This window comes from Pelodiscus sinensis, chromosome 4 (genome assembly GCF_052426305.1).
Source record: "Pelodiscus sinensis isolate ZL-2025 chromosome 4, ASM5242630v1, whole genome shotgun sequence".
NCBI lineage: Eukaryota > Metazoa > Chordata > Testudines > Trionychidae > Pelodiscus > Pelodiscus sinensis.
Window position 1 is genome coordinate 107,207,025 of NC_143055.1, and position 17,925 is coordinate 107,224,949.

At 41.2% G+C, this 17,925-nt stretch overlaps 1 long non-coding RNA gene across 1 annotated transcript in view; it reads left to right on the forward strand.

The window, feature by feature from the left end:
* Positions 1-722: 722 nt before the first annotated feature.
* Positions 723-17,925, forward strand: part of LOC142829562 (uncharacterized) — a 233,233-nt gene continuing 216,030 nt past the window's right edge. The window contains exons 1-2 of the long non-coding RNA XR_012904070.2: positions 723-1,754; positions 2,584-2,653. This is a non-coding gene — a long non-coding RNA (uncharacterized LOC142829562). The remainder of the gene's footprint in view (positions 1,755-2,583; positions 2,654-17,925) is intronic.

Below are 17,925 nucleotides of genomic sequence, written 5' to 3' on the forward strand. Positions count from 1 at the left end.
CTGTGTCAGCTGTCTAGGGCTTGCTGGGCTCAGCTGTCCCAGGCTTCCTGGCTGGTCCTAAAGCCCCAGCTTCAGCCTTAGCAGCACCATCTACGCTGCAGTTTTGTCGTCCGGCTAGCTTCAATCAACTGAGGTGGATCTGCTGCAAGATTTGTTTGCAGCGTAGACCTAGACTGAATGGCTGAATCACCTTGGGCAAGTCACATACTGATTCCGTGCCTCAGTTTCCTCCCCGGTAACACAAGGACAATGCTGTGTAGCCGGCTGGGTACTGAGAGGTCTGTGGAGCAGAGGGGGAAATGCGGAGTGTGGGGAAGTAAAGCTGTTGTCCAGCTTTCGCAGGGACTAAACCAGGCATGGAGTCAAGCCCTGTCCTTAAGCCACGCACCCTCCACCTCTCCAGACGGACAATGCAGCGTTCTAATAGCAATCAGAACACACTGCCGCAAGGTTCTCTTTGGGCGCGCGCCCCAGCCCCGGGGGAGAGGGGGGGGGGAAGCAGGAGCCAGAAGCAGGGTCGGGTGCCCCAGGCTGGCCCCGTATGGAGCAGCCCCAACCCCATCACTCTCCCCCCTCCTCCGCCCGCTCGCAAGTGGCCCGTCCGCGCCCGTTACTCGGGCGCAGCCAACCAGCGTTGGGTGAGCGATTGGGGCTTCTGCATAAATTATGCAAAGCGCCGAATCCCCGGTCTTCCCGCTGGGCGACCTCCCCTCGGACTAGGTGAATAAATTATGCTAATGAGGCTCGGGAGGTTCTGTCGGGGGCTTGGAGGAGGCGTGTAGCGGGAGCTGTGGCCAGTGCGGAGGGAGAGAGGAAGCCGCCGCTGCCGCCGCTCTGCTGCTGCTACCGCCGCCGCGCTGTGCCACTGACACACATACAGCGTGAGGGCTAGGCAGGGCTGCAAGCGCCCTGGGGCAGCAGCCACTGGCGAGGTGCCCCCTCGCCGTGCCGTGCGCGGCGCCAGCAGCCAGGTGGAGGGGGAGAAAGGGAAGCAACAAGTTCGCTCGCTGCGTCTCTGCGAGGGCGACCTCCTTAGCCCCCGGTCTCCTCCCCATGCACCTGAAGTCTCGCTGACAAGTGGCGGGCGCCACTCCTGGGGTACTAAGCAAAGGGGTTTTTTTTCTTTCTTTATCCAGGCGGGTAGGGGGGCTGAACAACTCCCCTCTCCCCCCGGCAGCCTGCTGCTTTGTTGTTGCCCGGCTGGTTTGGGGGTGTCTCCCGCTGGATGATCCCTCCAGAGGTGCCCTGCTGAGCTGGGCCATGAAGGCTCCGCCGCGCGCGCTCTCCTTGCCTTGAAAGCCTGCAACTCATCGCTGGGCTCGCTCTTTGATTGTTTTCCGCTTTTTTCCCTCCCCCCTCTGCAAACAAGTTGCCCCCACTGGGGAAAAGGGGAGGGCGGACGAAGCAAAAAAAATCCTGCTGCATCTGCAGGGTGGAAAAGCATGTTGGGGAAAAGCCAAGAAGCCAAAGGACAGGATGGCCCCGGGGCGCCTCGCTGCCTTGGGGGACAGCGCTGCTGCCCTAGCTGGACTCTGCCCCTCAGTTCGCTGCTGGCCGCCTTCCTGTCAGTGGCGGCTGTAGCCTGCTGTGTGTATCTGGGGGTGAAGACCAGCGACCTACACGCGAGGGTCTCTGCCATCGAGAGCGCCCAAGGGGACTTCTCTGCTGCTGCTTCCTACCAGCTGCTGCCCGGCTTCTCTCTGGATCAGCTAAATTCAATGATGCAAGAAAAAGTGGAGCGACTTCTAGCTCAGGTGTGGAAGACTCGGTGTTGTGTCTGGACGTGGCCGGGATCGTGGTGTCCCATGAAAAGCCTTTAATTAGCCACTTCCAACACGAGTTTCTGCTTCACAAACCGATCCCCCCAAGATTCATGCTGGAAATGATTTTGGGGGGCGGGGGAGGGAACGGAGCGAGGGGGACCATTTAGTGGAAAAAGTAGACAGCTCCTTGACGCAAATGTTTGTGTGGCGGAGGGTAGAGGAGAACTCAAGAGACAGGGACTTTTTGCTCATGTTTGCAAGATAATCAGATCTCATAGAGGAAAAAGGGAAATCCCCTTAGTTAAATATCGTTGATTCCAATAAATGCTTTACCTCGGGTGCGTTGGATGACAAGAAGCCCTTGTAAAAGTACGGTCTGGGTTTGAAAGGGCCGTGGTAAGGATCTCTCTAGCCGGTTTGGCAGCAGAGGCTGACATAACGTGATAGAGAAGATAACCTTCGTGTATAATGTCATTGACTGTTCTCCCACCCTAGCCCAAGTTTCTACATTTAATCTTAGGCTCTAGATGCTATGTGTGTGGGAGGAGGTATTTTGTATGGAGAGGTGATACCACACAAGTAAAGCTGCCATGAGTAGAAACCCATCTCTCTCTGTGTGTAAAATGCTCAAGTTGTGGTTGGGGTGTATCGGTCAACTGATACAGTTTGGATCAAGTCCAAGTAAAAAAGTCATCATTAGTTATGGAGTCTTTCAAGTAGCTGTAAATCATAGTTTAACACATGCAAGTCTATAATCCGGGCTGTAATAGAATGAGCTAATGCTTACCAAGCTGGCTAATGTTTCCCCTTCCCCTCACAGAAATCCTACGAGCATTTGGCAAAAATAAGAATAGCAAGAGAAGTGCCTCCAGAGTGCAACTGCCCAGCAGGTAAACAGGAACAACTTTGAAATGTTTCCTTGGAGTCTGAGGATTTTGCCTTTTTTTTTCTTCCTGTGGCTGTCAGCTATATATGTAATAACGGCAAATATTAATTATAATGTGGGAGATACACCTTTTAATAGCTCCACCTTTGAGTGAGAGGAGTGTTACCCTGTTTCCATTGTGAGGTGGCAAAAGATTAGAAAAAAATCAATGAAAATAAAATTAGACCAAGGGATGCTTAAAAAGTGTAACCAAGCCTATGTGTTAACTTAACGAGAAGAAATATATTTCCTATATGCCTCTAGTTTCATATGATGAAAAATAACATTCGGGTTCTGTTTAAATATGCCCTCGTACCTATGAACGTTTTAGTTATCCAGTTGTATTCTTCTTCATGGTTAATGTGGTAGTTTAGAAAGTGACAGTCTCATACTGTATATTGTTTTAAGGAATGTGGGCCCAATACTGAAGCCCGGATTCAGGCAGTACTCCCAAGAAATTCAGTGGGAGTGTTGTCTAAGTAAGGATTTCAGCATTGAGTTCTGTTGTGGTAGGGTCAGTTGCTTGTGGAACCAAACAGTAGCTTTCTGCTTCTTTCTGCATGATGTTCTCTTCTATGTGTGGTCTGGTGCTATATTTAGGTTACTGATAAAGAATAATTTCATTTTGATTATTAGACTTCTGTTGAGTTATACCACGTATTTTTACTCCTCAGAAGTTGTGAAGATAATGCTGGTGTTTAATAGATACTGTAGAGACACAGACATTGTGTGTGATGGGGCACCATGGTTGTACAGTATGAAATATAAGTATTATGTTGTGAAAAAATGGCTCTTTATTTAAGAGATCAGGATTTTGACATACATCGAGAGATGGGATATAGTGAATCAATATTTGACAGTGTTTTTTGTATAAATTATTAGTATATCAGTAGGATATGAGACTGCAAAGTAGGAATTGAAGGCTCTTCTAGTCAAGGGATTAACTCATGACAAACTCATCAACTTTTGGGGATTATTGAACCTCAGGAATGAAACTCCCTGTGACAGTTGGCATAGCATTTTGCTGATAATGCAACTGATAGTATCTTTTAAAAACTATCCTATATAGAAATCTTAGCCACTAGCATGATATGGGGCATATGATTGTTTGAACAGAAGTGTATAACAGCATGCATGGAGTTACTCAACTCTTTGCGAGCTAGGATAAGAAATATTATACAATTGGAGTAGAAGGGTGAAAGCAATAATAATTTTATCAACCAAAAATTAATGAGTTGTGAATACAGCCTGAATTTAATATTCCTAATGCTTAGCTATTAAACACTGACAAAGTTCAAGATTTAGCAGTAAAGAACAATATTATGTATATATACAGAGGTGTATTCCATAATCCTGAAGCATCAAACAGTTTTGTCTTTTCATGTTAACTGTTTTAAATTAATCTTGTCACTTTCCTACTATTCTGTTTTCAGGCTCAGGACATCCTCTGCCATTGTCTGGTTTGGTGTTATGTGCTGCTTTACTTCCTTACTACCACTAGAGCTCCACATAATACCAGTTTTTACCTCAATGTTCTTTATTTTGATGCAATACATTCCATTATATTGTGCCAAATAGATTGCAAGCTCTACAGTATTTTTCAACAATCCTCACCAGAAGGCATGGCATAAATCAGATGGCTTAAGTCAAAATACAGTATGTTGGGAAGCATGTAATGTAGATCTATCAGGTTGGAATAATTAATATGATCTGGCAAAAATTATCTTACAGAGAGGACTAGCTGGCCAGAGGATTAGAAATAAGATACAAAGCTTTTCACCTCATTGTAACTATTTCAGTTTGGAGGCAGGTTTGTAGTGACTGAAAGTTAGCACCATGTGATGGTTGCATTTTGAACTCTTTAAAATGATTAGATGCTCTCATCTGCATTCCCAGTGGACAGTTGTCCACATCAAAATGATGTTAGTTTGGCAGTCTCAGCACAGAGGACAAGGACTGAACAGACACAAAGGCAAAACAGTGGTGCCTTAGCAACTGTAGAAGGTGCTGTCCCAGTCAGGGTTGAAGCAGAGCAGAAAAGAGGGGAGAGTAGTGTACTGTTGTTTCCCCTGGGAAACCTGGTCTATGTATAAAGAATTATTTCTTCAGACAGCCAATATACTTTTCACATGCACTAAATTGTCTTTATAAAATAACATCTTTAAAATAATTTACTAATTTTCAGTTAGGATTAGTCTTTAACTCACCACAAAGGGCTTTTTTGGGGAAAAATATATATATAACATTTCCATTACAGACTTGAAACTCTCTATTCAGGGTCATATTTGGCTTAGGAACAGAATCATGGAAACTCAGTGGGCTTCTGTGGCTTGGCACCTGTGAAGCTTAGTCCTGATTCAGAAGAGTAAATAGTGTCTTTACCATGACTGCACAATCCCACTTTTGCTGCTCTGCTTAGCTCCCTTAATTCCTTACTAGGGGTACATAGTGGTAAGATATTCAACCATTAGATCTGACTTCAAGGAGAACTTCAGAAGACATGGAGAGGTGGTCCTTTAATACCAGTATGCTGGGAGAAAGACAGCTGCCAAAAGGCCACCAAGATAGTCTTTCCAGCATTCTGCATCTCAAAGAGAAATGAAGATTATTTAAAAATAGGTTATATCATCCTCTATCAAAGTGAAAGAAGGAAATTCAATCTTCAGAGAAATGGGGGAGAATATGATCTCTGGTTTGTTATTGAACTCCTGCGACTGGTGTAGATCTCATTAGCTTGAGTTATTCATCCTCTGGTGGTTGACCACGATAAGAACTCAGATGTTCAAAGGAAAATGGGTTTTGAATAGCTTGGACACTGAGGGAAGCCAGATTCTCAATTTTCATAATCTGAAAGGCCATCCTTATGTGGATCCTTAAAGGAAAATCGGGGGCTTAATCTTCTTATCTTGAGTAAATAGTGTTTTGTTTCCTTTTTAGTGGAATGGAACGGTTCCACAAAACATGTTTTTCTAATTATGCTTTTTATTATAAAAAAGCTACACAATGAAAAATCTTGTTTAACATCAATAACATTAATGTTTTGTTTTCAATTATATGGGTCTAAAACTAGACAGGGAAAACAGGTAAAGTCAATAATATTTACAGAATTTTCAAATGACAGTAGTAAGCATTCCTTTTCTTCACAAATCAGAACAATAATGTTTGAAATCCAAGTGCATACTAACATGCCTCTTAAATTACCTCAGACATAAGGAGAGAGCCGGTTTATGTCCTACATTGTAACTAGCACTACAGTGAATTTCTGGCAAGGTGCCCTTCATTCAGGGGACTGGGAACAAGTTGGGCTAAACATTACATAATTTACTCTACATTGGGTCTTCTGCCCTGTGGATCTAGAGGTATTAGGGGTGCTGCCACACACCCTTGCTTCAACTAGTAACAATAAACATCAAATGCATGGTTTCCATCAACAGCTCCTCCCCCCCATATAAAAATTATTCCAGTTCTCCTGATTGCAGGACACACTTTTTTCCCTTAGATGTAATCTATTTTCTAATTGTTAGGAATCTTTTAAAAATCAGTATGTCTGAAAAAATGCAGGATGTTAACTTGTATCAAGGCACCATAAGTCTGTAGAACTCTTTACCAGAGGATGGTGTGAGGGTCAAGGCTATTACATGCCTAAGAAAAGAACTAGGTCAGTTCATGTGGAAGATAGGTCCAGAAATGGCTATTAGCCAGGATGGGCAGGGATGTGAAACTGTGTGTGAAGTGTGACAGAAGTAGGAAATGGTGGATGATTACCTGTTCTGTTCATTCCCTCTGGGGAAGCTGGCATTGGCCACTTTTGGGAGACAGAATGTTAGGCCTGAGTCAAAGGACCACTGATCTGATCCAGTTTGGCTGTTCATATATAATACTTCAGTATTTTTAATTCTTCCTTAAAAATGAGTATTACAGTTTAATGTAGTTCTTGTTGTGGCACTCCTGTAAGGTGCTAAGTCTTCTTAGCTCCCACTGAAGATTCAATACCTGACAGAAAACACTAAGGATTGATCTATGCTATGAGTGTGTATTGGTATAACTGTGTTGCTTGAGTATGAAAAACACAACCCTGAGCAACATTTGTATACCGACCTGTGTACACAGCACGGTATCGATGGAAGGGCTTCTGTTGAGGGAGCTACTGCTTGTTGGGGAGATAGACTACCTAGGTATATAGAAGAAGCTCTCCTTTGGCATATAGACAGTGCTTTGCTAAGCACTACAGCACTGTAACTGTAAAGACAAGCCCTTTGCATTTAAGATTGGATCCTGTAGACTAGATCTCAGATTTAGCAAAGAACTTAAATACATCTTTGACTTTGCAGAGAGTCTGAAGTAATCATATGCAGGAACTAACTTTCATCTATATACCCTTACTCATGTTGAGTCGTGCCTTGCTCCATGAGTTGTCTTAAGTGAGAAATCCTGAAAAAGCTCTGCTGTGTCCAAGGAACGCGTCTGCTTTTTCGGAACAGTTTCTGAAAAAGCAGACGTGTTCTTTCGGCATCCCTGTATTTCTCTCCGTGAGAGATGGGCCAAATTTTGGAAGAGCCTCTTTCAGAAAAAAACGCAGAAAAAGATAAGTAAATTGCAACTTTTTCCTTCTTTTCTCAGCAATGTAGACCTAACCTAAGTGTCAGAGTATCAGTATAAGAATATAAAAATCTGGTCCTACATAGTATTAAGAAACAGCATTATTGATTTTAGTGCAAGTAGGAATTGTTTGGTGGTACGTTCACAAGAAAGTAATCTGACACAAGAATAACCCTGAGGAAAAACACTAAAAGTGTCTGTTGGAGAAAAAAATTTTATGTTTTCCTCCACTTTCTGAGGGTTACTGGTAGATTGAAGGGAAGCTGAAAAATGTGAAAACACAGGATGAGTCAGTCTTAGGTGGGTACAGCAGCTCTGTATGTGATGGCTAAACATAGCAATGTCACAAACAGCTTTTATATAACATAGTGGGTGAAATTCCATGCAGTTGTTTAATGTTCCTATAACAGTTTTAAAATATCTTCTTAGCCTTCAAAATGCAAGTGTAGTACACCCCTTTCAGAGGTACAGTTTCCTTCTTTCACAGTGAAACAACATGAGCTTTTCCAAATTGATCTTGCTATTTTTAGCCTGCAATTTTTTTAACTTGTCTGAATTTTATAAAATTAAACTGCAGCAAATAGTAGGGTTATAATGGGATCATTAATAGCAGATGAATGTAAAAACCCATAAATATTGAGATAAATAGGAATTTTATATGAAATGTCACACATCCTTATAAATGCTAGATTGTGCATTCCATATGCATGATGGTTAGAAATACATGAGTTGTCCTATACAGCAGGAATAAATCTGTTCCTATCCATTTTATTAACAATATCCTTCAATGGACAATGCAACTATCATTACATCTTACTGAATTTGGTTTGTTTTGCCAATGATCATTGAAGACTATTTAAACTAATCTTCAAGAATGACCTGAATAATTGTGTTGGTTTTTATTTAGCTTTTGTTTTATAGTATTGTGCAAATGAGAATTTGCTATGCAGTCTAGTCCCAAATGTCTATGTACACCTGCATCTATTTAATTCTATGCTGTCAAAAGGATGGTCTATGTGATAATATAAGTCTTTTCCATGTCTAACTTCTATTATATACAATACCTGAATTATGTGTATTTATCATTTAAATATAAACATTTGTTTATTTTTCATTATTCTGTTTTTCTGGAACTTTTAACTAAGTTCAATTACTTGAATACCCGGATGGATGAGAATCTGAAGTTTAGTTTTCTTTTTCCTTTCCCCTTTTTGCATCTGAGTGTGTGTGTGTGTGTGTTAATGTTCTTTTGTGTGTGTGCTTTCCCCCCCTCATTTCCTCACATTTCCCCATTTTTGCCCTGAGTGTTCAGATACCTGTAGCTTGAAATAATTTCCAGTTTCTGGACACCATCATAATTCTCAAACTCCAATTTCTTCATTCCTCTACCATCTGCAGCTATCTTGTGCTGTTTCTACAATCATGTCACCTTGATTATCTATCCCCATGGTTTGGAATTAGAAGTGCCTCCCAGTTCACTGTGCAATTTGCTACAGTCAGGCTATCAAGTCTGCTTCAGTGCTGTTATATGTAAGTGTGCTCATTCTGTGGATGCAGCAATGTTGTAAACCAAGTTTATCAGGGATGCACAGTTTCAGTTTGTCCATATCAGTTTATAATTTATAATCTTTACTATGAAAGTTTTGTGCTGTACAAACACAAATGGTCTTATATAATCAAGCTTATGATATATCATATACGCAAGATTTATTGTGATAGTGATACAGGTGCATGAAACCAATCTATTTTCTCTACATACCTGTGCTACTTTTTGTTCTCTTAGAAGCAAACCTAGAGTCTGTTTTAAGGTACAGTGCCAGCAGCTGAAGTGTGACATATAGGGTGACCAGACTCATCGGATTTCTAATTCTCAGTGTTCCATTAAGATTGTTTCCTGGAGTATTACAAGTAATGAGACTCAAAGAATAAAAGAGAAATCCAATTTCAGGGATTAAAAGACTCTAGAAATTGACATCAGTAGGATATGTATTATGACCACAGTAAAGTAGCCCTATAGAAACTAAAGAAGTAAAAATAAGAGGAGGTGAATTAATGTTTGCAGGTTTGGGGAATCATGAAGGAAAGTATGAAATTATATAGAAAATACCAGAATTGTTTCCCCCTACTATTTAAAAATCCAGCAGTGCTGTGTCTTATCCCAGCTTCCAGAACTTCTTATCTCCTTGATGGCTCTGCATCAGCTATTTTCTGAATGCAATATTCTTCCTTAATGGTAATTTTTTCTGACAGTGCTTTTATTTCCTCTTTCGTATTTTCACTGATTCTTTGATTCTAGTTCCTTGGCACACATGATCTTTGATGTGCGGTAGTATGCAACCTTCTGGGTAATATGTTGTCACTTTTGGATGACTGCTTACAGCTACTGTTTTTCCCCATAGTACACATAAATGATTTTATTGGCTAAGATGTGACCTTTTAAATCTCTTTGCTGTGGGGAGACTGTGTATAATGTGATGAATGAAACATAAGGATGATTAAAGGAAGGATGATTGACAACAGTATGCACCAAATTCATCTCCTGTGTAACTCTGACTTCAACAGTATTGCACCAACTGATATTTTGGTTCTTTGTGTTTTATTAATAAGGTTCTTCAAATGTCTTGGATTACATTTTACTGTTCTTCCTCTGCTTTTGTCAAACAAATTTAGATAAATGTTTAAATTTGGCTTCTAAAAAAGGCCTGAATAGGTATTGAATTGTCATTTAACTCTTGTGTTAAGCTGTGTATGATAAACAGAATTTAATCTTCTGATTATAATGATATGTTTCTTTCCCACCTGAAGATTTTAAAGCTTGGGTAGGTTGAATTTGATTTGCCAAAGTTCTATTGAGTTGTAGGTTTTCAGTTCAGTGTTAGTACATTGAACTGACTGATGATACTAAAATAACAGCATTGCTATAGCATGCAGCAGTGTACTTTCTGATTACCTTCTAAATTATCTTGCTGCAGCCAACCAAGTTATTAACTTAGTTAGCTGCAGGACTGAACACAACCTGGAGTTTCTGTACTGCTCAATACTGTAGTAACTAGCTAGATTTGGAATAAAGCTTGGCTGACCATAGCAATCTGTAAATGCCTTTGTAGGTCACCAGGCAGAATAATAGAATTGCTCTGTCAGGTTATTGAGGTTTTTGAACAATTATTTTTAGTTGCAGCCCTTTCAAGAATGCCAGTGTATGAAGAGGTTCCCCCGCCCGCCTTAGTCATTTCAGTTGATTACCCTGCCAGGTTTCCTAAAAGTCTTCAACAGAATGGTTATCTGATTGCCCACATCATTTAAGACTATGGTAAGGAGAGGTAGAGTGATATGGTGTGGAAGAGCCCCTCTTTTCCCATAAAACTAAAGCTGTAGCAAACTGTTAGGAAAAAAGTACTCTAGTTATGTGATCTTGTAGGCTTGCTTTCTGAAATCTTATTGCCTCCGCCAAGTTTTCCTATTAGCATGAAAAGCAAAGTCTGACAGCTGTGCCAAAATTTGTGTGTGTGTGTGTATGCAGAACAGGACATGTAATCCAGAGAAGGAAAGAGACAATTTGTGAGACCAAGTTTTCAAAACAGACTGCCTAAATTGCCCATTCAAAACATTCTCATGTCCACAGAGCTTGTGTTTGCTCATGCAGACTGCATGTGTATGTGGTATGGTCATTATGTGAACATGCAGTTGTAGGTTTTCCATGTGCAAGATCTGTGGGTGCAATTTATACACGTTTGGAAAATGTGGCCCAGTTAGAGCCAGATTCTGGCAGCTCCAGTCATGGTCAGGATAGAATCAATCGAACTACTCACATAGCAAGCACTCACAAGGGTGGCAGAATCAGGCTTGGAGTGATTACAGAACTCAATGGAGATTTCTACAGGATACTTACTGAATCCCTTGACTCCCTAGAGAGCTGCAGATTTGCAAATAATCCCAGGGGTTAAAAGCAAGGAAGAACAGGGAGGACATCACACCCTCTCTTCAATTAAAAACAGAAGAACCTACCTCATCTGGTACAGTGAGAGCTCTCTTCCCAGTTCCAAATTATTCTTAGCACTAACTATGCCCATTTGTGGGATATAGTTTACCACTCATTCCCTGCCTGACTAGTCATCTTTGTTGGTTAGTGCTAAGGGGGTGAGGTGGAGCTATGTCCTTCCCTCCTCCTTGCCTCCCTTCAAGGCATTATGTGTCCCTCAGGAAGCTGGATAAGACCAGCATCTGAGCGCATGGATTAGTATTGTAGTTAGCCCTTGCATGACCTGCACAAAACAAGAGAAGTGCCTTGTATCCATGTTGTGCTTCCCCAGGGAAGCTAGGGAGACTGTGGCCTAAGGTTTTTGTGTGTGTGTTTGTTTTAGTAATGGTGAAATTACCGTCCAAACAATTACAATAACTGAGCATGCTCTATAGGTATATAAAGACTTCTCTATGTGGAGGTAGGAAAGCTAATCTGAATTAACTAAAGGTGTGAATTTGAAGAGAATTAGCTAAACCTGTTAATCCTTGTTGAAAACCTTCACACAGAATGAAAGTATACTTAATTCAGTGTAGTTTCATTCAACTTGAAATTTCTGGAAGACACAGAGACTGTGTCTACATTGGCACCCCTTTCCGGAAAAGGGATGCTAATGTAGACTTCGGAATTGCAAAAAATCCCCCGCGGCATTTGCATTTACATGGCTGCCGTTTTTTTCCAGCTTGGGGATAAGCCGGAGAAAAGCGCCAGTCTAGACGTGGTTCTCCGGAAAATAAGCCCTTTTCCGGAGGATTTCTTATTCCTACTTTCAAGAAATCCTCCGGAAAAGGGCTTATTTTCCGGAGAATCACGTCTAGACTGGCACTTTTCTCCGGCTTATCCCCAAGCCGGAAAAAAGCGGCAGCCATGTAAATGCAAATGCCGCGGGGGATATTTAAATCCCCCGCGGAATTTGCAATTCCAAAGTCTACATTAGCATCCCTTTTCCGGAAAGGGGTGCCAATGTAGACACAGCCAGAGAGTGGATAAATACAGGAAGAGTTTAAGATCACAGTGGATAGTGTAAGTTTTGCCACTGATTTCACTAAGTCAGAATTTCATCTAAAAAAAGATTAGAATCATACTGTATTATGTCATGGAGGAATTTATTAATCTAAGAGGGAACTGACTTCCAATTGAGGTGGGGGAATCAAGAACTATAAATCTATTTATTTAATTATGTGAATTAATAAGTCTATAGGTTGTGCTGGGAAGTTGGACAGTTAGGTACATCTACACAGCAGTGTTATTTCAGAATAACGTCTACACAGCAAGCCCATTATTTCAAAATACATTCGAAATAACAGGCTTCTTATTCCGACTTCTGTAAACCTCATTGAATGTGGAGTAAGGGAAGATGGTGGAAGAGTGCTCTATTTCAAAATAAGTAAGGGAAGACGGTGGAAGAGTGCTCTATTTCAAAATAAGTATTGTTTTGAAACGTGCCCAAATTCAAAATAAGCCATTTTGACTCAACCTATGCAATTAGCATTGCTCAAGTTGCATGGCTTATTTCGGTTTTATCCCTGTTATGTAGACGTACCATTATTGTCTTTTTAATTAAAAGGGAAGTTTTTACTGATCATGTTTCCACATCCCAACCAATGGGTTTTTTCTTTTTTGTTGCTTTATTTGAATAAATGGGAATGATTTTGCTCCTCTTAGTGAGAACACATTTTTGAAAATAAATATAAAAATAAATTATTCAAATAAATATTGAAATTTTAAAAAGTAAAAACAGTTTCAGCTATAGTGTGACTTGCTTCTTATGATACATAGATAAGTAGAAGCATAGCAAACAAAATGCTTTAATGTAAGAGAAAAGAGAAAAATCAAAAGTGTGAAAATACTATAGATCTTATTTTTTTTAGGGTTTTCTACAATTTATGCAAACAATTTCAGGTTAAAATATGAAGGCAGACCTTAAGTCCCCACATTAAAAATTAAGCCTTTATATTTTAAACCAGTGCTTCTCAACTTTGGAAGCCTTGGGGGCCACAATGATACTCACAGCATATGCCAAGGGCCGCAACATAAGTGTGGCTGCATCTACATGAAAATATATATGCACATGTATGCAAATAGCTTCTCACACTGATGGGCATGAATACAAAGATTAAGGCAAGATGACACAACACACAGGCCCCATCTAAGTCAGTTCTGCTGATATTAATAAAATGCAATATTTACCTAATTTCCACCCATATGATAGCACTTTTAATGAGGAATGACAGTCCAGGAATTTCACTACTAAAATGTGTTCTCAACAGAAGACCATTATATTGACTATTTTTTTGTTTTGGCCACGTGTTGAGCCCTGTGTAAACCCAAACTGCACCGCAGCCTGCAAAAAAAAGGACTGTGGGGTGCATGCGGCCCATGGGCCGCATGTTGAGTAGACCTGCTTTAAACAATCTTCTTTAGACATTTGTACTCTGGCTTTGGTTGTGGAATATCTTGCAATTCATGTGTGCTGTTACACGTACATCTGAAGTCACAGTGGCCTAGATTTTCAAAGGTATGATTCTAGTGGAACCTAGGTTAGGAACTTAACCACCTCTGAAGATCTGGTCCAGTGTGTCTCTATTTTAAATATGAAGCATTTAAATACACTTTCAGTAAACATGGAGAAGAGAAGGCTCTTTTGGAAAGGGACTCAGGGACCTCATTTTGGAGAAACTGACCTTTGGCCCCTGAGAAATGAAACAAAAACTCACAAACTCTTTGAAGGTGGCGAAAGGAGTATCTGCTTCCTATTGGGAAGCCTCCTTCAGCCCTACCATGACCATAATGCACAAGCTTAGCTGAGGAACATAATCGGCTAGAGAAGCTGGAAAGATTTAGGCAACAGCTGCTCTCAGGGGCATATTTTCTTCCCAAAGTAGTATATAACTTATCACATAGTATCTAGTATAAATTACTGTTACTCAGAGCAGCTGCAAGTTCCTCTGCACTTTTTCATGTTGTGCAACGGGTAGGCTGAGAGCCGGACCATGGCAACATAGCTAGGTAGTTGTTGGAGGGAAAGCAGCAGACAGTCTGGAGTTGTATGGCAATCCCATGTATTACCAGAGTGGTCTGCCCTACTATTTACAGTGAATGCAGATATCTGATTTATGCTGGGGAGTTACAGCTAAGTCCTCATAACCAGAATAGTAATAGAGATGTAGCTGTGTTAGTCTGGTCTTGCTGAAACAAAAGACAGGACTATGCAGCACTTTAGAGACTAACAAGATGGTTTATTAGGTGATGAGCTTTCGTGGGCCAGACCCACTTCCTCAGATCAAATTGTGGTCTGGCCCACGAAAGCTCATCACCTAATAAACCATCTTGTTAGTCTTTAAAGTGCTGCATAGTCCTGTCTTTTGTCTCATAACTAGAGACTGCTTCAGTTGGTTAGTTTTAGGAGGATGTTATGACAGGCTGACTCTCAAATGCTCCCTTTTCACTTATTTTTACATAGGTAGTGAAGCTTCTAGTTTCATAAAACTGCTCCCCCTACTCTTCTAAGATACACACTTGTCACTGTGAATTACAGTTCAAAGGGCCAATGGTGCAAATGCAATAACTAAAAAGCGCAGGAGGAACAGGGCAGAGAGAAAATATCTCATCGTCACCTTATGCATCACTCATGGCTCTAGGCTGCTTTGCCATTTGTAAGTTGTGCTGTTTTTAACCAAGTACATTTATTCCACTTTTTTATTTATTATTTCTGTTCTTCGCTATATATAGCAATGTAGAGGGAAAAACAACCGGTCCCACCAAATCCGCAAGCATATTTTAAAGCTGTAGTTCATAAGTGGGATTTTTTTCCCATAACCCAGTGAAACATTATTCATTCTCTGGCGAACTGTATTTAGTGATATTTTGGGCATTATTGATTGATGTGTTGAGCAGAAAACTGCTTTTAAAAGAAAGTCTCCTACACTGAAGGAGAGAGGAGAGTAGTTTTGAAATCAAAGGATGCATTAATTGTGAAGTGGCAAAATCTGCCCTGAGAGATGCGACTGCCATCAGAGAGATGGCCGGTTGTACGCACATGGAGTGAATGTTATCCTATATTTTGGTGACTGGAAAGGTAAATAAGCTGCTAACTCATATTGCAGAGGTGGAAGTTTTATTAGCTCATGTAGAAATGCAGGCTGCAATCTGAGCCCTGACACTCAGGGCTGAAGCCCTTGGGCTTTGGCTTCAATCCTAGGGCTTCAACCCCGGAACCGAGCAAGTCTAACGCTGGCCCTGGAAACTCCATTAAAACGGGGCTGTTTGAGAACCATTGGACTAAAAACAGATTCTGAGGTGCCCAATGCTTTCAGTTGGGTCATCTGTGAGGTTTTAAACAGGACCTTCCGTGCTAAAAGCAAAAGCCTGTACAACAGGGGTCTCAAACTCTCAGCCTACGTGCCATCCCCGGCCAGAGTAGTTGCACAATCCAGCCAGGGAGTTGGACAGTGGGCTGTCCATTACCATTCCCCAAGCCTTGCCCCTTCCCAACATCACCCTGCCCTCTCCTTCCCCAGTGGCACTCCATTCCCTGAAGATATGGCCTCAGGGATTACTGGGGGTCCTGGTGCAGGGTGGCAGCAGCAGCTGATCTCCCCCGCATTGCCCATTGGCAGCAGGAGCCATGGGGAAGCAGAGTGCAGCAGAGTAAGTGTGCCTGCCAAGTGGCATGAGTCCACCTGCTAGTGTCATATTTGTTGTTTAGAAAATTAATTATTTATTTTTAGAGAGGCATTGTACTTAACAAATCAACACTGAGCTCGCCATTGGATGTTAACAAAGAAGAAATATACACCCATGCCCTCTTTAGACTGAGATTAATATACATTCAATGGAAAGAGATTTTTTTTCTGCCTTTGATAATTGGATTTAAATATTTCAACAGAGAAAATGTATTTGCAGTGCTTGCATAGTCATTCTTGCTTGCTGTGTTCTGAAGAGATTTAACAGTGTCATATCTGTATTTTGTTTTTTCTTTCTGGAAAGTTTTTTCATAATTACTGCTCTGGGACATTTTTTAAGAAATAAATTCCTAATAAAACAAAAGGCACTAAAGAACATTATTCCCTGGTTAACTCAGATGGATAACGAATGGCAAGTTCAGCTTATTCATACAGAGAAATAAGGCCTTATGCTAATATTAGTAAAAGCTCAGGAATTAGTTAAACTGATGATAGGTTACAGTATCTTTGTGCTAATAAGGACTTTTCTCTTACAAAATATAACTGAAAATAGCTTTAAAATAGCATTTTATTAAGTGAAAATAATTGGGTCCAATCCTGCAAACTTGTGCACATGTATAACTTTACACACGTGATTAGCCCTATGGTTTTCAATTGAAGTCAGTGGAATTACTCTGGATTTATATCAGCCTGTCTAAAAGCAGACTCTGGCCTCATGTCGGTCTGGCCATCTTATAACCAACCCTGAAAGCCTATTTTCAGCTCCAATACTATGGACATTTTTATAATAGAAAAGAGCTATAACCTATATTATTTTCATTTTGGTCCAAGATGTAAAATCCTCAGTTGCTTACATGTGGAAAAGTACAAGATTAGTTTCATAACAGTATCATAATTCTGTTAGCACTCAGATGCTGTCTGGACAGTGGGAGTTGTTACATTTATTGCAGGCCTGTGTATTCCCACTTTTGTGTTCAAAGTATGCAGCGCCTATGAGTACTGACTACTTCCAAATGACTAGACTAAACACTCCTCCTAAATCTACAGATTTGTTCTAAGCATCAGTTCTGGGATTTTAAAAAAGATAGCACAGTGTATACAGCTGGGCATTTGTGTTCTTTACTGTATCCCTCTGACCAGCTTTTTGAGTATTTTCTGTCCCCAACTTGCTGCTTGACTTTTATTCATATGTCCCTTCCACTCAGCTCAGACAGTTGTTTGAACTTTAAGTACCAGTTTACCCATTCCCCAGCCTCCAATACTGAACTTCAAAAACTCACTGTTCGATGAATGCAATTGTTCCTCCCCTTTCTTAACAAGCTACCTGTTGCATGTCTCTTTGTGTTCAGTATTAACATGTTCCATTTGTGGGTTGCTGGCTGGCTGGTGGAATGTGTGAGTGCAGTGGGGGCAGCCAGCTCCTCCTATAGAGGAGGTATTATCCTCCAGGCTCGGCAGTTAGATAATCTGGTGACTTGATAGGCTGTGAGGAGAATCTCTCTGTGAAGTGACATGACTGAACAGAACCTGCAGAAGAGAGCCTCTGCAAACACAAATCAAGCCAGGCTAATAGGAGGAACATTAATAATAATAATAATAATTAGGAGGAGCATTGCCAGCAGATCTAGAGAAGTGATTATTCCCCTTTCTTCGGCTCTGGTGAGGCCACATCTGGAGTATTGTGTCCAGTTCTGAGCGCCCCTCTCCCCCACTATAGAAAGGATGTGCATTGGAGAGGGTCCAGCACAGGGCAACCAAAATGATTAGGGGGCTGGAGTACATGACCTATGAGGAGAGGCTGAGGGATTTGGGTTTCTTTAGTCTGCAGAAGAGAAGAGTGAGAGGGGATTTGATAGTAGCCTTCAACTTCCTAAACGGAGGTTCCAAAGAGGATGGAGACAGGCTGTTCTCAGTAGTGTCTGATGGCAGAACAAC